Below are 6864 nucleotides of genomic sequence, written 5' to 3' on the forward strand. Positions count from 1 at the left end.
AGATGGCTTCACAGGGGAGTTTTACCAAACATTCAAAGAAGAACTAAAACCTATACTACTCAAACTATTTCAGAAAATCAAAGAGGAAGGAACACTTCCAAACTCTTTTTATGAGGCCAGCATTCTCCAAATTCCAAAACCAGATAAAGACATTACAAAGAAAGAGAATAACAGGCCAATATTTCTGATGAACATAGATGCTAAAATCCACAACAAAATTCTAGCAAATCGCATCCAGCAATCTATTAAAAAGATCACACTCCATGGTCAAGTGGGATTTATTGCAGAGATGCAAAGCTGGTACAATATTCAAAAATCAATAAACATGATACATCAGATAAACAAATTGAAAGACAAAAATCACATGATCATATCAAGAGACACAGAAAAAGCATTTGACAAAATCCAACACCCATCCTTTATTATAACTCTCAGCAAAGTGAAAATAGAGAGAGTATATCTCAACATGATAAAGGCCATATATGACAAACCTACCAACAACATCATACTCAATAGGCAAACACTAAAACTATTTCCCCTAAGAACAGGAACAAGACAAGGATGCCTACTCTACCACTCCTGTTTGACATAGTACTGGTAGTGCTTGCCATAGCAATCATACAAAAAGAAGAAATAAAAGCATCCAAAGTGGAAAAGAAGAAGTAAAACTGTCATTATTCACAGATGACATGATATTGCACATAGAAAAACCCAAAGACTCCACCAAAAAAATTCTAGACTTTGGCAATGTAGCAGAATACAAAATTAACACCCAGAAGTCTAGGGCTTATTTATACACCAAGAATAAACTCACAGAAAGAGAAACTTAAAAAAAAATCCCATTTACCATTGCAACAAAAAATTAAGATACCTAGGAATAAACTTAACTAAGGAGGTAAAAACCTGTACTGGGAAAACTACAGGATGGTGAAAAAATAGATAGAGGAAGACATAAACAAATGGAAGAACATACCATGTTCATGGATTGGTAGAATCAACATCATTAAAATGTCCATACTACCCAAAGCAATCTATAGATTCAGTGCAATCCCCATTAAAATACCAATGGCATATTGCAAAGATCTAGAACAAACTCTCCAAAAATTCATATGGAATAAAAAATGACCCCAAATAGCCACAGCAATCCTGAGAAAGAAGAACAAAGTTGGAGGGATCACAATACCAGCTAGCAAGCTATATTACAAAGCCACTGTTCTCAAAACTGCCTGGTACTGGCACAAGATCAGACATATAGACCAATGGAACAGAACAGAGAACCCAGAATTTTCCGGTTGGGTGTTTTTTGCTTCTTCGCATTTCAAATCTTTGGCTTGATTCTTGTGCTCCTCTGGTCTGCTATTGGGTGTCTGTATAATATTCTTTATTTCAGTCCGTGTATGCTTAATTTCTAGTTGGTTCTTTATCATAGCATCGAGGGTCTCATTAGTTTTCGTGACTCTCTCCTCAAGTTTATTGACAGCTTCTAGCACATTTTTGCAAGCCCTCAAAATTGCGATTTTTAGCTCTATATCCTCCATTTCTGTCATGTTTTTTTGTCTCCGCATTTTTTATGCTTTCTTGGTGCACCCTCTAGTGGTCTTTGTGCGCAGTCTTGTTCTAGTTGAGCCTTGATTGTTGTAGTTAATACTAGAGGGATTTGACCACCAGGCCGACTGGCTGTGTGAATCAGCTGTGTCTGCCGCGGAAAACTTCTGTCCTCTGGGGAGGTGCTAATCTAGCCTTTGCCTGAGGCGATCCGGCAAATGGCTCTGCGCAGGGCTTGGGCGGGGCGGGCTCAACAGGGCGGGCGGAGGGAGCCGTTATGGTGCCCTCAGTCCTGTTCCCAGAGGCTCTGCTTCTCAGAACCCCCGGAACCGCTGCAAACCTCGGAGGGAAAGCTGCCTTCCAACTGATGCCAGACACTCCCGCTTCTCCCGTTTGGGTCCGAGTCCCCAGCGATTCGCCCGTATCTGGAGCTCAGAGTCTGAGACTCCCCCCTGACCGAAAACGACAACCGCGCTCTCAGCCACCAGCCCGCTTTGCGCGCGCACCTCCGCACCTGAGTATTTTCCACACTGCGCCTCCTCTGAGCCTCGGTGTGCTGTTATTTTTCCTTCTAGTTGAAGAGTCTCTCCTCAGCCAGCCTTCCTGTGGTTCTGGGTGATGTCCGTTCCGTCTTTTAGTTGTATTTTTGAAGTGGTTGTTTGCGGCAGCAGTCTGCGGTGTTTACCTATGCCGCCATCTTGGTCTCTCCTCAGTCTCAAATTTTTTTAAAATATATTTTTATTGATTTCAAAGAAGGGAGAGAGAAAGAGAGATAGAAACTTCAGTGATGAGAGAGAATCATTGATCGACTGCCTCCTGCAGGCCCCCTACTGGAGACTAAGCCTGAAACCCAGGCATGTGCCCCTGACTGCACTGGAACCCGGGCCCTTCAGTCCGCAGGCTGATACTCTGTCCACTGAGCCAAACCGGCTAGGGCTAGGTGCAGATTTTTAATATTTCCTACAACTTTTGTGATATAATGCTATGTTAGTACATGTGGGGAAGCTTGGGACTTGGTTGGAAAGTCTATAAGGAGGATTCTCTGAAAGGTCTGGGGCCTCTTAGTGGGACCTTGCTGAAGGTGGCAGCCCCTGCTGTGACTTTTCCAAACTAGTCTGAGCCCTTAGGTGTTTTACTAGAATCTCTATGCTTAGTCTTTTAGATCCAACCTCGTAGAATCATGTGCTTTCTCAAGGATACTTACCCTCCTGATTGTTTCTAGAGGTTACTTTTAGTTCAAACTGTTGTTACAATAAAAGCCTACGGAGGCAGGCAATCAGGGTTGTTTTGGTTCCTAAAGCCAAACAAACCCCATAGCCTTCTCTTTCACAGAAACGTGTGTCAGAGTAATCTATTCATCCATTGCTCACTGCCTACTGGTGCCCTGTGTGAGGAGCCAGGAACGCAAAAAATGTGGCAGAAGCCACAAAAACAAAGAGGAAGAAAACGAAAGTAAATGTGCAGTAAGTCATTGGTTCTGTTTGGGATTTCCAAGTTTAAGGGAATTCTTTCTCAGCTAAGGTTTCATAATGGGACAACAGTTGTCCACAGAACAGCAGCAATATATCACAGTGCTGAAACAGTTATTAAAAGCATGTAGTGCCTCTGTTACAGAAGATCAACTAAAAAGCTTATTAAAAATTGTTATAATTTATAATCCTTGGTTCCCTGATGCTGGAACGCTAGACCTTAATCTCTGGGAACAAGTGGGCAGGAATTTAAAAAGAAATCAGGCCCAGGGAAAACAAGTGCCCTTATCATCATTAACTATGTTGGCTCTTGTTCGAGCTGCATTTTGCCCACTTCATATTGAAGAGCAAAAGCCTATTGAAGATCACAAGCATATTGAAGATTAAGAGCGACAGGCAGATTTACCACCGCCCCCTCCTCCTAAAGCAGAGCCTGTAGAGCCTGTAATACCTAAAGCCCCACTGCTGGAAGAAATATTTCCCGATCCTTGGCCTCTGGTGTGGGAAGGCTCATCAACTAGATCTTCAGTTATGGGGTCCTGTGTCAGGCAAGCCATGTTAGAAGGAGAGCTTTTGGCTTGCCAGTTGTGCAAGATCAACAAGGCAATACAGTTTGTGAGCTGCTCTCCTTTAATACCTTTAAAGAAATAAGGAAAAGTATTAGAGAAAATAGGGCTAACAGTCCATTCACAAAAGGACTCCTTAATGCCTCGTCTGAAAATGATCACATGACTCCTTGGGACTGGCAGATTTGGGCCAAAACAACTCTGGATGCTAGTCAACATTTATTATGAAGAGCAGAATATGATGAGATATGTGACCAACAGGCTGTTTGTAGATGTTCACTGGCCACCACACCCGGGAGCCCTCTGGGCTGCATTCCAGTTGTAAATCTTGGGCACTAAAAGACATCGTCTGAGAGATCCATAGAAAGGACTCTGATTTATTAAGTCTTATCTGTAGGTTGCACACCTATAAATATTGTATGTAGAGTGTCTCTGTTGATTGTTGTTTTGTGTCTTTGTGATTTGGTTTAATTTGTTTAAAGATAGGGCATATTTCACTTTGCTAGGGTCCCCAGCTACTTGTAGTAGGCTGAACTCATGGCAGGGATTACTGGAACTTCCCAGAAGCTGCCAAGAACTCTTAATCTTCCTGCTCTCCCCCTCAAGACATCAGCCACTAGAAACTCTTAGCTAGAACTTTTTGTCTGTCTATAATATAACTTGGTTACTAATTGAGGCTCTTTACTATGCTAGGTTACTGTAAAATAAGATTCTAAGGCTAATGTTCCAGTCCACCCTTTTGTGAGTACTCATTCATTTACTGTAGGGTGTTTTATTTTTTTGTTTCTGTTTTTAAAATCTCTTCTTATTTCCAAGATTTCATATCATAAAAAGAGAAAAATATGGGAAATAATTATTTAAACTCCCCAAGTATTTATCCTAGAGGGCTGGAGCCCTTGAATAGGTTGCAGAAGCAGCAGCAGCAGGGTAGGGGGGCACTCTCCTTGTAAAGAAAAAAAAATGGTACTTTTACACTAAAGCCATAGAGGCCCAGGAGTTACTGCAGTCTTGGGAACAAACCTCAGGACCTGCTATCTCCCCACATGCATACCCATCCTTTCTCCAGACTCCTAAAAGTTGTCAAGGTCATGTTATCTCTGTTATGCTTCTTAAGAATATAAATATATTTTGCATTGGAAAAATAAACCTATTATAAAAGTAAAGGAAAAAAAACGTTTTTCCTGTATTTGCCTAAGAAGCAAAGGTTTTATATATATATACTAGAGGCCTGGTGCACAAAAATTTGTGCACTTGGGGGGGTCCCTCAGCCCAGCCTGTGCCCTCTCACAGTCTGGGACCCCTCAGGGGATGACCACCTGCTGGCATTTTATAACCTTCCCAGGGTTTAAATTTTTAAATTTGCTTCCTCTCCTTATGAATAAAAATTTTATACTTAAGGTATATGGGAAGCTCTGTCAAATAAAGAAATAATAATTATATTTTATTTATATATGCATATTATATAGGTTCTAATATGCTTTCATTTATAAATAACTAGTGGCCTGATGCACGAAAATTTGTGCACTGGGAGGGAGAGTGTCCCTCAGCCCGGCCTGCCCCCTCTCAGTCTGGGAGCCTTCACTGGATGTCCTACTGACGGCTTAGGCCCACTTTCCGCAGTCTGGCCTCCCTCTGTGGGAGGCAACCGGTTGTTCAGGTATATAGATACTTTCTGAAGGCAGCACGAACTCCTACCTTATTTCTTTTCTCTGTGGTTTTAGAATAAGGGACTAAAAGGTGGAGACAGAACTGTGCCCGGGCTTGGGGCTTTTGTAGGCAGTGTAAAGAGAGAGAGAGGGCTGGGGAAAGTCTAGACACAGTTTCCTTCAATTGTCCTCCCTTCCTCTGGGCCCCTCCCTCTGTTTTTTCCTTGTCGTGGTGGACACTCGGGCCTTGGACCAACAGGAGCCCAGCAACGGTGGGGGTCAGCCCCCTCACTTCTCAGCTGAACATATAGCCGCCTCACATTTCAAGCAGAGCTGTTTTCAAGTGGCTAAAGCGCTGGGAATTCATGCCTCCCGGCATTTCCCCTCTTGGTTTCCTCCTTGGGTCTGTTGCAAACTCCACCAAGACACCGAAGCAGCTCTGCCTGGTAATTCTGCACTGGCCCCCACCCAGGCCCCGCCGGGCAGTCTTCCTCGAGGTCTCCGGGTCCACAGTCTGCACTCGGGGAGATCTCCCAGAGCAAATTCCCCCAGGCAGGTGAGGCAGGGGGGCGAGCTTGGAGAGCTGGAGGAAGATGGCAGAATAAGAGTTGGTATGAACCAGTGCCTGCTCAGCCAGACTTCCTAAGCTCACCACCGGGCCCAGGCAGGCCCCTTCCCCACGCCAGGAGGATCCCGGCTGAGGTCCCCTCCCTACACTCAGCGCCCTCCTCCCTGTTCCACCATGGGGGGGGCAGTAGCAGCTTGCCCGCTCTGGACCCTGCCAGCCCAACAGTCAGTGGTGCATGGCCCCGAGCCTCCTCCCCTCCCTGAAGTGTGGGGTGGGGTCGCAGTAGCTCGTGGCCGCCCTAGGCATCATGCATGGAGACACCGCTTGCCACTGAACCACAGTCCAGCCTGGGACCTGTGGGGGCTGGGGTGGCCTCGGGTTCCCGCTGGCCACACCGAAGCCAGACTTGGCTTGGCTGGCTGCCCCTGCCATCCGAGGGCTGTGCGTGCCCCGTGGGCCTCGCCTTCATGAATCGCCGTGGCCCGGCTGTCCTGTCCCAGGAAGTGGCCGTCCTAATCACCATGGCTCACTCCCTGGTGCATTCAGGCCTGCCCGGCAGGCACGTAAGCAGAAGCTGGGCTGCCGAGGGGAGGGAGGAGGGATGTGTGGGCTAGGGCAGAAGCGGGGAACCTGGCGGTATAAACACAGCCCCCCACGCTGCACCAATCTGTTGCGCCACATTCCCAGACCCCTGGGCACCCCTGCCCGGCACCGTGCTCTTGAGCCTGGGGTGGGGGCAAGGGACCTAGGGCTTTGGCCTGGAGGCAGCCCTTGCTGGCTTGGAGTCACAGTGGTCTGTCAGGGAGGGTTGCGGGGTGCCATGAGGCAGCCTCATACAAGTCCCCACTGCAAGTCCCCGCCTCTCTCATTGAGAGGTCAGCAATTCAGCCCCCTTGGCATGCTGTGCATGCAGCCTGGTGATTGGTCAAGCCTTTGGTCGTTTTGGATGTTACGGACACTGGCTCTTTATATTATACTAGAGGCCTGGTGCACAAAAATTTGTGCACTCGGGAGGGGGGTCCCTCAGCCTGGCCTGTGCCCTCTCGCAGTCTGGGACCCCTCGGGGGATG

The sequence above is a fragment of the Myotis brandtii genome, unplaced genomic scaffold (assembly GCF_000412655.1).
Source record: "Myotis brandtii unplaced genomic scaffold, ASM41265v1 scaffold502, whole genome shotgun sequence".
NCBI classification, from domain to species: domain Eukaryota; kingdom Metazoa; phylum Chordata; class Mammalia; order Chiroptera; family Vespertilionidae; genus Myotis; species Myotis brandtii.